Source organism: Notothenia rossii (genome assembly GCF_949606895.1).
Source record: "Notothenia rossii genome assembly, chromosome: 4".
Lineage (NCBI taxonomy): Eukaryota > Metazoa > Chordata > Actinopteri > Perciformes > Nototheniidae > Notothenia > Notothenia rossii.
In genome coordinates, this window is record NC_136902.1 from 50,702,292 (window position 1) to 50,716,190 (window position 13,899).

Consider the following 13,899-nt stretch of genomic DNA (forward strand, 5'->3'; position numbering starts at 1 on the left):
AAGACTTCTAGACAAACAGGAGAACTGCCGCCAAAACTGAAAACGTGACGTGGATCATAAATATATAAGCAATTAAACAACATCTTACATTTCTTTTCACACAATACGTCTCCTTGCAGTATCAACACTAATTCGGCTGACTTTTATATTTGATCCAATGGGTAGATAGGCTGTATTTACACCATAACGGTGCAGAGCTGATAGAAAGGGACACCTGGTGGTTAAAGCATGTTATTGAATTGTATTATTTTATTATTAGATATTAATAGGAGGATGTGCAAAACAGACAAACTAATAAGGCTTAATTTAAACATTAAAGAGTACTTTAGGTTAAGGTCTTTTTTTGAATAAGACAAAAGCTTTGGGGGTATCGAAGAAGAATATGGAGGGATGAAACCCTCTTTAATGGTCACACATGCAGAGCACACAGCACACTCAGTGACATTTGTATCTACAGATAAATATTAAGCCTGACAAAGTACTTAACGTCTAATATATTGCTTTCCTGCAATGTTAACTATGTTAAAGCACTTATTTATTTATTATTAATTGTTTATTATTAAACTGATATTATACATATGTATTATACTCTTATAAGATGTATGTAGATAGTATAAGAAATGTGCAGAATGACAGTTTAATGGTGGAAGTATACACACATATTGATAGATGTCTTGTAATGCACTGTTGAGGAACCTGTAAGCCAAGTTTTTCATTCATTTTATAACTACACCGTAGTATAATATGATATGTCACTAAACCTTAGCTTAGAAAATCTTGAAATCTTGAAAGGGGTGTGCAAACTAGTCATTATATACAGTCTTTAATTAACTATTAGTAGAGAATAACGAGTAAAGAATATACTTTAGAGGGATCCTATTAATATCTAATAATAAAATAATAAAATTCAACAATAGCTGGGGATTGTGGGTAGTGTAGTCTCTTTGGCGCTCCACATTTCAGAGAAAACAAGTTGTTTCTCAGAATTGAAGGCAGAAAACACAAAAGCATTGTACACAATTCAAACCTATCAATGTCCTTTAATTAACAAAGGCAATCTGGTATTTTTGAGTTGATGAGTGGAGATATCACTGTCAAATCAATCGACAGTAAGGAGAATACTTACTTCCGGGTTTACAATTCTCCGTTATCCAATAGGAATGGACGCTCACATTGCCTTTAAGAGCTGCCGACATAAACGGATGCGGTGCTTCCATGAGCGTCAAATACCGCCGCCGATGGGAATACATTGCAATAAGTTGAAAGCTCTTTGCGTGCGTTTATGAAGCTGAAGGAGCCTAGGAGCGTCACAACTGCACGCCACGGGGACCCTGACCAAGCGTCGCTCCTGGACGTTTAGGGAGTGAGAGTGTGTTGGTTTTACCAGCAACCAGAGGTGGGAGTAAGTCCTACATGCGCAAGTCATGAGCAAGTCCCAAGTCTTGACCTTCAAGTTTCAAGCAAGTCCCAAGTCACTGTGGTGAGAGTCAAGCAAGTCAAGTCAAGTCATTGCTCAGGTCAAGCAAGTCAAGTCAAGTCATAGAAAATTCTAATGAATAAGCCCAGTTTCCACATCTAAATCAGTTCAAAGACAGTGGTTATTAAAATGGATTGAACCCACATTATGATCTTCATTACATACACAGTTAATCATTTGAAATCTAATTTAGACCGAGACAATCATATTAGATTCATATTAACCCTAGAACTGCAGACAATAGCTAGGACTCAATCAAAAAGTCTGTTCAAAAAGGCAGAATTCCAGGTAAGAAAATCATATATGGCATTTGCCATTACACATATTTAATTTAAATGTCTGTTAACACTAGAACCGCCAACAGCGTCAGCACCTACATAGATATCATTTTCAAATCATTTAATTTGTTCCTCTTCATAATTTCCTTATAAACTAAGTAGGACGATTTAAAAATCACTTAATTGGGTTAATTTTGAAATGGCTTCAGTTTATCATCATAACAGATCAAAAAGTTCAGATTCATTTTACAATAAATCAAGGAATGATGCACTTTTACAAACAAAAACAACATAATTAAAACATTTAAACAAACTACTAAAAGTAGATGAACTACATTATTCAAAAGTTTACAGTAACTTCTGATAATAACAGGGGAAATAAACGAGGCATCTCTTTTCCTCTCTCTCTCTCTCCTCTTTGCAATGCTTAATCGATTTGAAACCAGTGCTTGAATTGGGCCGGTACTCACCGGTACGCAGTACCGGCACTTCTGATTTTTACCCATGTAGTACCGGCACTTCTTACTGAGTACTCAGCCGCCGGCAATATACGTATATATTGTAAACGCAACGCAGCGCAAATGTGGGTCTGACTCTGCCTCACAGAGGGTGACTGGCTGTCTACATGACGTGGCCTGCCGACATTGCCACTTTCATACAGATCATACTAATGCCCTCGATTGGTCTCTGTGTGTCATTCAAGCTCGGGAGGGTGTGTGTTGGTGTATGTGTGGCGCGAGCGAGCGAGAAAGCGCGCGCACCGGTTACGTGTATTGTTGTTAGCATCTGGTGCTAGCTAGCTGCGCTAACGGATATAAGGAGCTTTTTTAACAACAAGGTGGAGGGAGAGTCCTTTGCTGTCAGACTGAGAGGCTGATAACTACAGCTCTGGTGAGGTAAATTACTCTCTTGAGTCTTTAGATAGTTAACTTAGTTTAAGTTATCTCAGTGGGTCTCAAACGGTTCGGTCAGCATCTATGTAAACACATATTTCCATTTGAGGGGGTAGTGATGAGTAAAATATGCATGAATAATACAAACAAAATGTTAACTAGGTGAAAAAAGGTAAGATAAACTTGTTGAGAGCTAAAACTAGTCTTTGCTGTTGCCTCAAAGAGGAGCAGGGGGGAGAGGAGGGAGACAGGAGAGGCCGATTCAGGAGTCCAGACACACTCACAACTATAAATGAACCAAAAACAAATAAATAAACAAGTTTCAATGTTTTTTTATATTGGATATTGTATGTTATTGGTTATGGCCATGTACTTGTGTTTTTATGATTATTTAAATGTATACATTTTTGTTTCATATGGGTGTAGTCTCTTTATTTCCCCCTCAAAATGCACCAGATTGATGCATTTAAGTCCAACATTTAAAAACAAATCTTACCGGGGGAGCATGCCCCCGGACCCCCCTATAGGATTTGAGGCCCGGCCCCACTGTTCCCAAATAGATTTGCAATTTGTTTTAAATAGTAACCCATCTCCATATGTTTCTTTTGGGGTAGTCGATTTAAACTAGAGGGCTATCACTTTGTGCAGCAACGCTATTGAGAAATAAATCCAGCAAAATGGCACAAAAAACTGGTAGTTGCCTCAGGGACGAGGAGTCATTTAACCAGCCAGTAGGAGTCAAGCTTTACTTTCTTTTATATCCATAAAGAAAAAGTAAATCTGTTTACAGTTGTTTCATTATGGATGTTGAGAGGTATCCATATATCTCTTCATTTTGCTCTCAAATTGCACCAGATTGATGCATCTAACTTCAATATTTAAAAAAAAAAAATCCCGGGGGAGCATGCCCCCGGACCCCCCTAGATTAGAGGGTGTCAGGTCCACTCCCCACTTATAAAAATAGCATTTTACCACTGCACCCCCTCTAATCTCAGATGCACCTTGAGTCATTTTGTTTAAGTACAGTTAGCCTTTCTAAAATATACAGTAAAGAGACAAACCCACCAGCATTATAGGATATACTATGACTTTGTGCCAAATACTTGTTGCTGATTTAGAGTACTGGCACCTTTTTTATTCCAATTCAAGCACTGTTTGAAACCAAGTCTAACGTAGCTTAAATTTAACGTTAGCTTTCTAGCTAACACAACACATGCACATAGCCTACCTTTCTCTGGGTTTTTTTGTAGTGACGAATGAAGTTGGATGTTGTGGTGGTCCTGTCACTGATCTTTATGCTGCAGACACTGCATACCGCTGTTCTCTTCTTATTACCGTCATCGACAACATAATCCTTGAATCCAAACTTGACTATTTTTGGAGTAACGCTAGCCGCTGCCATGTTAACTGACACTCCTGCCGTCTAGTGGGTTGCCAGGTTTGCGCGCACGGCGCTATAATCACCCACTCACATTTCGAAAAAACTAAATGTAATATCTCAATACAAAAACAAACGCAAATATTTAATTTTAAGTCAAATATCAAGTCATGAATACCAAGTCAAAGTCAAGTCTTTTATCAATGTTAGTCAAGCAAGTCTCAAGTCAAAACATATGCGACTCGAGTCAAGTCATGTGACTCGAATCCCCACCTCTGCCAGTAACCCAATAAACAAAAACCCATTCCTCAAAAAGTTAAATTGACAGAAAACCAAATTGTGACACTCAGATGAGCACTCCTGGTGCCAGATGCTGTGATTTGGTTTGCAGAGGAAACAAACCAGCAGTTCTGATTGGTGGCTCCCAGGCTCAGGGGTAGCAATTTACATTTGTTTATTTTTTCCCTCGTCACATTTTCTTTCCTTACTTTATGCATCTCATCCCCATAAGTGTTGTTTAAACTTTCCAAAAAAAATGCTGCATATAAATATGTTAAATTCAAGGTGTAAGGTGCATTATAATTTTGTTTGTATATGATAGGCATGCTTTTATGTTAGAAATTCCAATCTACTTAATTTATAGGCCATTCAGATAAACAGCAAAAAAGAACGTCTGTTCTGTCAGCCCACATTGGCCTACTGGAAGTGCCAGAGGTAAACCCCCCTCTACATCCTGATGTCACTGTTCCATACCCATATAATGGTCATTAACTGCATAGTCTGAAATGCTAAAACCATTTATGGTAATAAAAAGAATGTGAATACAGTGTTTCCCCTAGGATGGAGTCATAGCAGCGGTGCTAAGGCATGTGGGCCCAGCATAATGTGAGCGCGGAGCGCGTGGAATTGTTTAGTGTGTGCAAAGTGCGCCCCGCCAATTTGTTTCTATGTGTCTGCACAAGAAAGGCTCTTGAGGCCTAGTACCAGGGCCGGTTCTAGACAATTTGCTGCCCTAGGTGAGATTTTAGGTGAGATTTTATATGTAAAGAATAAATGAAAAATCTCTACTAAAGACAAATACACTGCAGAACCTTATTGACATAGGTAATAGACGTCAAAATGGCTTCAAATGTATTCAGTATGGTATAAACATGTTTGAATTGGGGGGTGGACGTCACATCCTCTAGGGGGGTCCGGGGCAATGTCTAGCAGCGGCGCTCATATTTCAGCAGCGGCGCTGCGCCGCCACTATTTGTATATAGGGGAAACACTGGAATATGTTTGCTTTGCAGAGCCAGTTGGCATCAGGTAGACCTTTATTCACTCAGGTGTTCAAGCAGCAACAGAATCAGAGAGTGCTGTTGATTTTTTTAAAGGCAAGGTTTACAGAGCAGCTTTCAGCTCAGACATGTTGACTCAGATGTGCTAAAGTATTTTTCCACAATGAAGCTGATTGAGGGCCTGGTGTCGGTGCAAAGAGGTTAGTAAGACGCCTAGCCTCCTCCCAGCTCAATTTCAAAGTGCTACTGGCACGAGGAGATTAGAATGAGTTCGATGTTGGGAGTGGGGGGGGGGGGCTGGGTGTGAGAGTGCAGCACCCAACAACAGACATGCTGCACAGCTCAGCAATCGCACATTGAGGAGACTGCTACGATAAGACATAAAAGACACCCGACTTAAGGAAAACCCTCACATTAAATGAAAGAGGAGGAAGAGGTTACATAAAATATATACAAGCTCTCACTTTCTTTTGTTGTCTGGGAAAATGAAATCAGCAGGGAAGTAAAAGAGTGAACATTAAGAACAATGGCGGCCGACAATAACAGTTAAGGTGGAGGGAGAGAGGGATCCAGCATTTTATTTGAAATGTGCTCTTTTGTCTGATTCATACTGCTAAAGTGAACTATTTACTGACTCTTATTATTAGTCAATCGTAGCAATCTATCTCCTGTAAGCTGATTGTCGAAGGTGCAATCCCCTCACTGTGTGATCAGACAGCCGGGGCCCGGGAATACAATGTATCCTGGAATAACTATGGGATAGAGCGATGTCAGGCTTTGTAAGTCCTTTCTTTGTGGCGGGTGTCAGGAGTGTCTGACACAGCCTCCTACAGTGGGGGTTGTACCTCAGGCCTTTAATGATTGGACTCATTATGGCACGTCCTACTCCCAGTGATGACATCTGTTCCTGTCAGCCTACCGCCACTACTTGAATCTATATTTTAACTGAAAAGGGTAAAAGCCTAAATTCCTTAAGGACAGTGTTAATTTTGCACCATAAAGCGACTTTAAGAGTAATACCTGTCAGTGTTGAGGGAAAATAGGGACCTAAATGCAGAATGTGGAGAAGGTACAAGGTATAACAAAGAAAAAGCGAGCTTTAATAATAAAAAAAGCTGTTGACAAGAAAGAAAAAAACAAGAAACTACTTAACATAAACAAAACCGGGGAGCACGACAAGAACAAACTTACAAGGCAGGAACATGGACAAAAAGACGGGCAGGTAACATGGACAAAAATCGACGAACAGGTATCATGAACGAGAGAAAAGAGACAATGAACAGACATGGAGCACAGGGGAAGACAAGACTAAATACAGCAAAGAAATATCTGCCGAAATGTTCAATTCATTAACAGGGAAAATGGAAGGGATTCAGTCAGCACTGCTCACATCCTTCCTCCAAGGCCACAGCTACAGAGTAACCTGAAGAGGGTCTGTGTCAGGCTCTGGTCAACACCTCACTGGGGTCCCACAGGGGTCTGCCCTCGGGCCTCTCCTCTTTTCTCTGTACACCAATTCACTTGGTTTCTCATTCACTCTCATGGCTTTTCCTACCACAGCTACAGATGTAGCACTCTAGAAAGGACTCCACCCAGCGGATTGCAACCAAAAACCTAGCATTTACCAGTGGCTGGGATTTTAAAGCCCTCCCACTATTTCCTGAGAGGGCGTTGCCAGATTTCCTCATTTGTTCAATTTCACGATTTAACCATGAGATGTTGCTTCATTCACAAATACACAAAGACAACTGGGTGAACTTTGGTCTTCAGTTTGTTTGCTGGACTTTTAGTACTTCAGTTTGTTTGCAGCTCTGCAGTTGTGTTTGCTGAAGAGCATTTAAACACATATTTGTTATGGTTTTCACAGGCTACTATAACGAAAAAACATCAATATTTTAGATCAAATAAAGTATATCTAATCTTATCTTAATTGTAATCCCATAATATATAGTCTTTATATATGAAATAATAATAATAATGTTTACACTTCTTTAATTTGTTATGCTCATGCTTTTACCATTACAATAGTTTACTTTAATATGCAGTTTTTTGTTATGTAATATTGTTGTGGTGTTTTAACACAGTACAGTAGATCGAAGTAAATCAACGTATACATGATCATGTATTATAAAGTAATATCATACATTAACCCCATTATAGCAGATGCCACATTGAATGGATGAACACATTTATGCATTAATAATTACAACGGGGTATTTCTAAATATAAGTTGTAAAAATACTTATATGTTTTTAATACTAATAACATAATGATTCATGTTACTTTCAGATAATAATACTTTTCACTTGGGCAATTGATCATTTTGAATGCAGGATATTTACTTCTAACACGTATTTTTACCTAGGTAAATAATCTGAATACTTCTTCCAGTTTGGACCCCGTCACTGTTTTTGAAACAGTGACGTTAAATGTTTGATATTTCCAGAGACCCTTTCAGACTACTGCTGGAGAACATAGGGGGGAAGGGAGAGTTTTGTCACATTCCAATGGGACATTACTAGATTTGAAACAAAGAGTCACAGCCCTGCGTTGATCACCTTAAAGGCCCTGACACACCAGGCCGAAATCGGCCGTTTTCGTTAGTCGGACGACGAAGTGTGCCCTGTCGCCCAAACTCAATTTGGTGTGTCCCGCACCGTCGGCCGTGACACGCCTTATTTGGCCTTTCATGGCCAACGCATGTTGAATCGGCCATGCGTCGGCCACAGGCAGTCGGCCAAAGAAATCACTCTGATCGCTTCCGCCTCTTGAGAGACTGTTGCTTGAGAACGTCTTCCACAAGCAACACTCCAATGGCTGATAGCTCCAGTCCCGCACAAAATATGTTTTCGATCAACGAGAGTGAAAATGGAACCCATACGCTATTTGTTGTTTGTTTATATCACGCAGTCTGTTCTTCTTCTCTGTCTTCCGGTTGTTGCTTCTTTTGAATGACGAATACACACTACTGCCGCCTGCTGGTAAGGAGAGTTATTGCCACTCACGCATGCGCAGTTCGTACTTGCTCGGCTGAAGTCTTTGCGGTGTGTTCCAGTGCGACACATGGCCAAGACGCAGGAGAACACGACGACACAACAGTCGGCGTCGGCGAGTTCTCTGGTGACTGCTTGGTGTGTCAGGGCCTTAAGGGAGCTGTCGGGGGGGGGGGGGGGGGGGGGGGGGTGGTGAACGGTACATGGTCAATGTTTGTTTAAAAATGTTTGCAGTCGCGAAAGCTCTAAGCCAATCGGACATGGACAAAAAAAAGGATCAGTCTATGTGTCGAGGGGGAACTAGACACCCCTCTTCCTTTACAGCCATGGTCCGGTCTGAGAGCGCTTAGCTCTCTGCTGCAGAGAGGAAGAAGATCACTGCTCTAAACAAAGTCAAAAATTGTACATCCAAACGGAATAACAGGGTGTCCGCGGGGTCTTAAAAACTATTAAAAGTTGATAAATCAATTTAGCGAAAATGAAGGCTTTTAAAAAGTATTAAAAAGTATTAAACGGCATTTTCCAAGGTATTAAGTAACGACAGCAACGACAACATGAAACACCCTTTAATTTACTGAAACGACATGTCGGGAAACCCCCTCAAGGCGGCCCCCATAGCGCGCCGTAAAATGCTGCTTCTTATTTTAAGTTTCGTTGCTTTGCTCCGCTCTGTGGGGGGGGTCCCAAGGTGGGTAGACCGGCATACGCAACGATCTGGGGGTCCAACGGCTCCGTGTGTAAGCCCTATATGATCGTTTTCTGATTACGATTAAATAGCCCGCCTCCCTCTCCCAACGTCTCCTGCTGCTGCTGGGCTGTCAGAAGAGGGGGAGGAAAAGAGGCAGGCACCGTTTATTAAATATTATTATACAGAGAACAGAGTCGTCATCAATTTTTTTTAAAGCTCAATAAATAACAGAAGACCTCTGATCTGCACTTTTCTAATTTTGTACGGAAGATTTAAACTTTAACGGACATGTTGACCGGCGGAACATTTTTTTTAACGGAAACTGCAGCACGGTTCCCTCGTCCCTTGGAAGAGGCGGAGAGGTGGGTGTTTTTGATCTGCTGGTGGACTACCTGAGAGATATACAGCAGGGGAACACGTCGTCCAACGCAGAGAATAAACAGAAGGGCAACCATGGCAACCATGCTCCGGGGTCTTCTTCGCTGCTTTTGGTGTATTTTGTGGCGGCAGCAGCGCTACTTACAGGCCTGGCATATGTACTACAGCGTTTCCAGCATTTCCAGCGGTCTAGTGTGAACGAACACATTAATGAATCAAATGCGTGTGAACGGAAGACTTTTTTGCGTTTGCGTATGCGTTTTACCGTATGCGTCCTCGTGGGGCCGGGGTCTAAGCCAAACTATATCCGGTCACAGAGATCGGCTATTTTAAAGTAAAGTCAACACATATAGACCCTAAATATGGTCTATATTAAGAACGAGAAAAGTCTTAACATATATATCCTTTTTTGTAAACATATGACAAATGTGTGAGGGTGATGACGTCAGAGCATCGTCCTATGTGCCAGGGCTTAGCCCCGGACAGCCCCAGCCCAATTGAACCCCTGGGTATTTGTGAGGGAGCTACTATATGGCATTAGCCCGCTGAAGCTCACCAAAGTTTAATATATTTCATAGTTCAAAGTTTTGTCAATTGTTTTGTTTATTGGTCAAATACTGGTTTCTAATGGTTTCTGAGGAGTTTTACTGGAATGAAAGAGCACAGAGTAGAGAAGCAACAAAGCAGCATACTGCATTAAACCTGACCTTCACAGAGAGGTTGAAGTTCATGTGGAGAGGAGGCTTCAGTAGTCTGTCTGCACTCTGTTTAGTTGTGCTATCTTACAATCAATATAGTATATGTGAGGTAAAGTGTGTCGCCAATGTAACCGGTTAGAACTCAAAGTTGCGATGAGGTCTTAAAATGTATGGAAAGGGTCTTAAAAAAGGTCTTAAAAGGTATTAAATTTGACCTCAGGATTCCTGCATATACCCTGAATAAATATAACTAATTATTATTAATACGTTAAGTCTTGTTCATTGTTTTTCACTTCTATTAAATGTTTGATATTTCCGGCACAGACCCTTTCATACCGGCATTGCGCGATAGAAAAAACAGGAACTGCGACAGCATAAATATGCGAACACAAACCTACAGTTAAACGTTACTGCTGGAGAAGAGAGATCACAGGGGGGGTGGGAGAGCTGTGGCTGATGGCCCATTAGGTGTGTAAACAAAGAGTCACACACAGCCCCCGCTGATCAGCTGATCACCTGAGAGCTGCTGAGTTTCATAAAGACTATTTAAAAAAACAACGGTCTAATTTTATCATTGCACAACAATAAACTCAATGTGTTATAGCAGTAATATTAAACACTAATAATAATAATATTAAGATGGACTTTAATTAATCCTCGAGGGGGAAATTCAGTTTCCACTCTGTCGTACACATGCGTTTTTATACAGGTCATACAGTACACACTTTTTATGCACATACATATACAAATTAGGGCTGTCAGTCGATTAAAATATTTAATCGCGATTAATCGCATGATTGTCCATAGTTACAGTTTTTCTCAATCGCTAAACCCACTATTTAGAATCAAAATTCCTTTCATCAAACCAACAGCACAGCCATCGAAACAGAAAACCATTTCTCTACAACAGTATACCATTTATCATTGATATCACACAAAATGCAGATGCTAAGCAGTGTTTTGCAAAACAGATCACACAATTCTCTAACTGAAGTTACAATTCTCTACACAAAGATCAAAAATCTTTTGTGTAACTCATGTCTTCAAAACAAAAATAATCTTCTCACAGTGGATAACACTTCCTCATAAACTTAGACCATAGCTACACTAATTGACACTTGATGTGCAAACTTTTAACACTTGTTATCAGTCAATCACCCCATTGAAAAAGGTAACTCCATGGAATGTACTGTATACCTTACAGTAATGATGTTACATTGAAAACATTTACATGATAGAATTTGCATGACTGTACTTAAAATATTTTTTTAAATGGTGCCGGTAAAGCTATAATAGTGTTGATATGACTTGCATAGCTCTTTGAGATGTTCATATGGGGAGGATTAGCTATAGCTGATACAACATTTTTACAGTCAGTAATTGTGGTCTTTTCCTTTTTGCACTTTGAGAAATGTTTTTTTTTGTATTGGGGTGAATTGAGTACTTCACTTCCATGTAAATGAATTGCTCACAGCTGACATCAATGAATTTCCTATAGTAATTGTAATTAGAGTAGTGAGAATCCTATAAAAGACCTCCCTCACTTCAGCAAGATGTTTATCAAGGGTGGTGTCGACATGCAAGGAGATATTTCCCACGCTGCCTTGCAAGGGAAGACATACGCTGTGACGTAGATGAAGCTATGTGGCCAGACAGACGGCAAAGAGCAGATCAGTAAAGCTATATAGATCTCATTCCCTGCTTTACTGCTGATTTACATCATTTACCCATGTTATTTCTTTTCCAGTGTATTGCTATTCATCTTTTGTTTCTGTTACGGTGCTCTACTGAAAATGAGACATAAAAACAATGACATAGTTACAGTAACACACTGTTTTTCCTATATGTAAGTTTGTTTCTCCCAACTTGTCAGTTTTCCGTTCAGTTTCCAATATTGATAGCTTGAGGTTTGTGTATTGATGATTGTAGTCAGTATTTAGTGTGCCACTTAGTAATGACTGTTCAAATAGTCTTCTAATGAGCTGACAAATGTTTGTTTTTGGAGAAGGTATCTGGTTTTTGAAGGGGTATTTTTAGTTTTGAGTGCCTTAGAGCAGAGGTTCTCAATTGTTTTTCAGCCAAGGACCCCTTACAAGATAGAGAATACACCAAGGACCCCCTCATTCTGATTTGTGATTTTGGGCTATATAAATAAAAATTGACTTGACTTGACATGTATGTCCCTTGGAATAATCTGACGTAGCCTATTTTTTACACTTCTATAGTCTTAGTTATGTGAAAGAACAACACAAGAGCAATGTATTAGAAATATATTAGATATGTATTAAAAATATTTGCACCATCTCAACACAGAATACCCATAAAACAATCAATCAATCAGCTGCAAGTAACACTGTACCTAAACAAAATATCAAAGGGAAATCAAGAGAAAAGTGATCATTTGAAGTGCATTTCAACACACACACACACCAAGTGTTTCACTCTTAGTCAAAATTAAATGATTTATAAAAGTCTAATAACAAAATAAATGCAGGCTATAAACAATTGAACACATGCCTGCATTGCAACATATATCAAGTAAATTGCAAAACAAGTGCAACTGCATTGCTACAATCCCAAACCACTACTTGTAATGGCAGCCAGCTCTGGACACTATTGGAGTGATGCAAAGCAGTCCATGAAGCTGATTGCTTTTCTCTGCAAGTACACACACACACACACACACACACACACACACACACACACACACACACACACACACACACACACACACACACACACACACACACACACACACACACACACACACACACACACACACACACACACACACACACAGGTTAAAGTGGGCGGGAACGATCCAGAACAGCGTTCCGGCACCTTCGATTAATAAGTAAATAAATCTGATTGGCAGTTTCATACATAATAATGTCAAGCGAGTTCACAGGGCTGCCAACTCTCACACAATTGAGATTTTTCACACGCTCTCAGCCACAAATCCATTTTCTCAAGCAGTGAAAAACAAATTCATAACTGATAATGTCATGGTGCGAAAAGAGGACACTACTGCACATTGCGCAACAGCAGCACCAGGCAGCAGACCATCTGAATAGCGAGAAATATACACAAATGTATTATATTGTAACTTATTCCCATGCATGTTGCTCAAAGTAATCTCAGTCAGTCTCACTTCTGCGGCTCTCCCTCTCCTCTCGCGCCAGTGCGATGAGCCGCGCAGAGCCGGACACATCAATGGACTCATCCAATTGAACCGCGAATTTAGACCCTCTCAGTCTTTCCAGCAGTTGTGATTTGATATCAGCAGACATGTCCTAAATTCGTCGTCTGCTCTTTAGCAGAAACAGACGTAACATTAACCATCCGTTGTTGTTGCTGGCTGTAGTCCTCGCCCTTCCTCTAAAAAAAAGCCCGGTCTTTTTTTACATAATCTGGATGCTTGGTCTCGAGGTGCCTCTTCAATTTGGCAGGCTTCATCGCCTCATTGGCAAGACACCGCAGGCATATCAGACATTTCGGTTTCCCTTCCACTTCAATAAATCCATATTGGAGATACTCCTCATCGTATTTCCTTACTTTTGTTTTTCATTTACTTCATTTGTAGCCGTAACCGGTCGTTTTAAAAATCGGTCCATCTTCGTAGTATGCTAGCCGTGTTATATCTCTATGATGCTAGCAGTGGCGATCTCTGACTGACGTACCAGTTATTGTTGTTTCCATGGTAACGGGTGACGCGCTTGATTTTTAAATGTATAGATTCGTTAGATTAGAACGTAATCTATGAACTATTTTAGATTAAAAAAAATAAAATATTATTTGTTGAACTATGAAGCCCTTTGTAAAAAAAATTATAATGA

General features: G+C 40.1%; 1 long non-coding RNA gene across 1 annotated transcript in view; it reads left to right on the forward strand.

Moving 5' to 3' along the window:
* Positions 1–2,203: 2,203 nt before the first annotated feature.
* The window catches only part of LOC307035947, a 74,362-nt gene continuing 62,666 nt past the window's right edge, over positions 2,204–13,899 (forward strand). Inside the window, exon 1 of the long non-coding RNA XR_013807244.1 lies at positions 2,204–2,646. This is a non-coding gene — a long non-coding RNA (uncharacterized lncRNA). The remainder of the gene's footprint in view (positions 2,647–13,899) is intronic.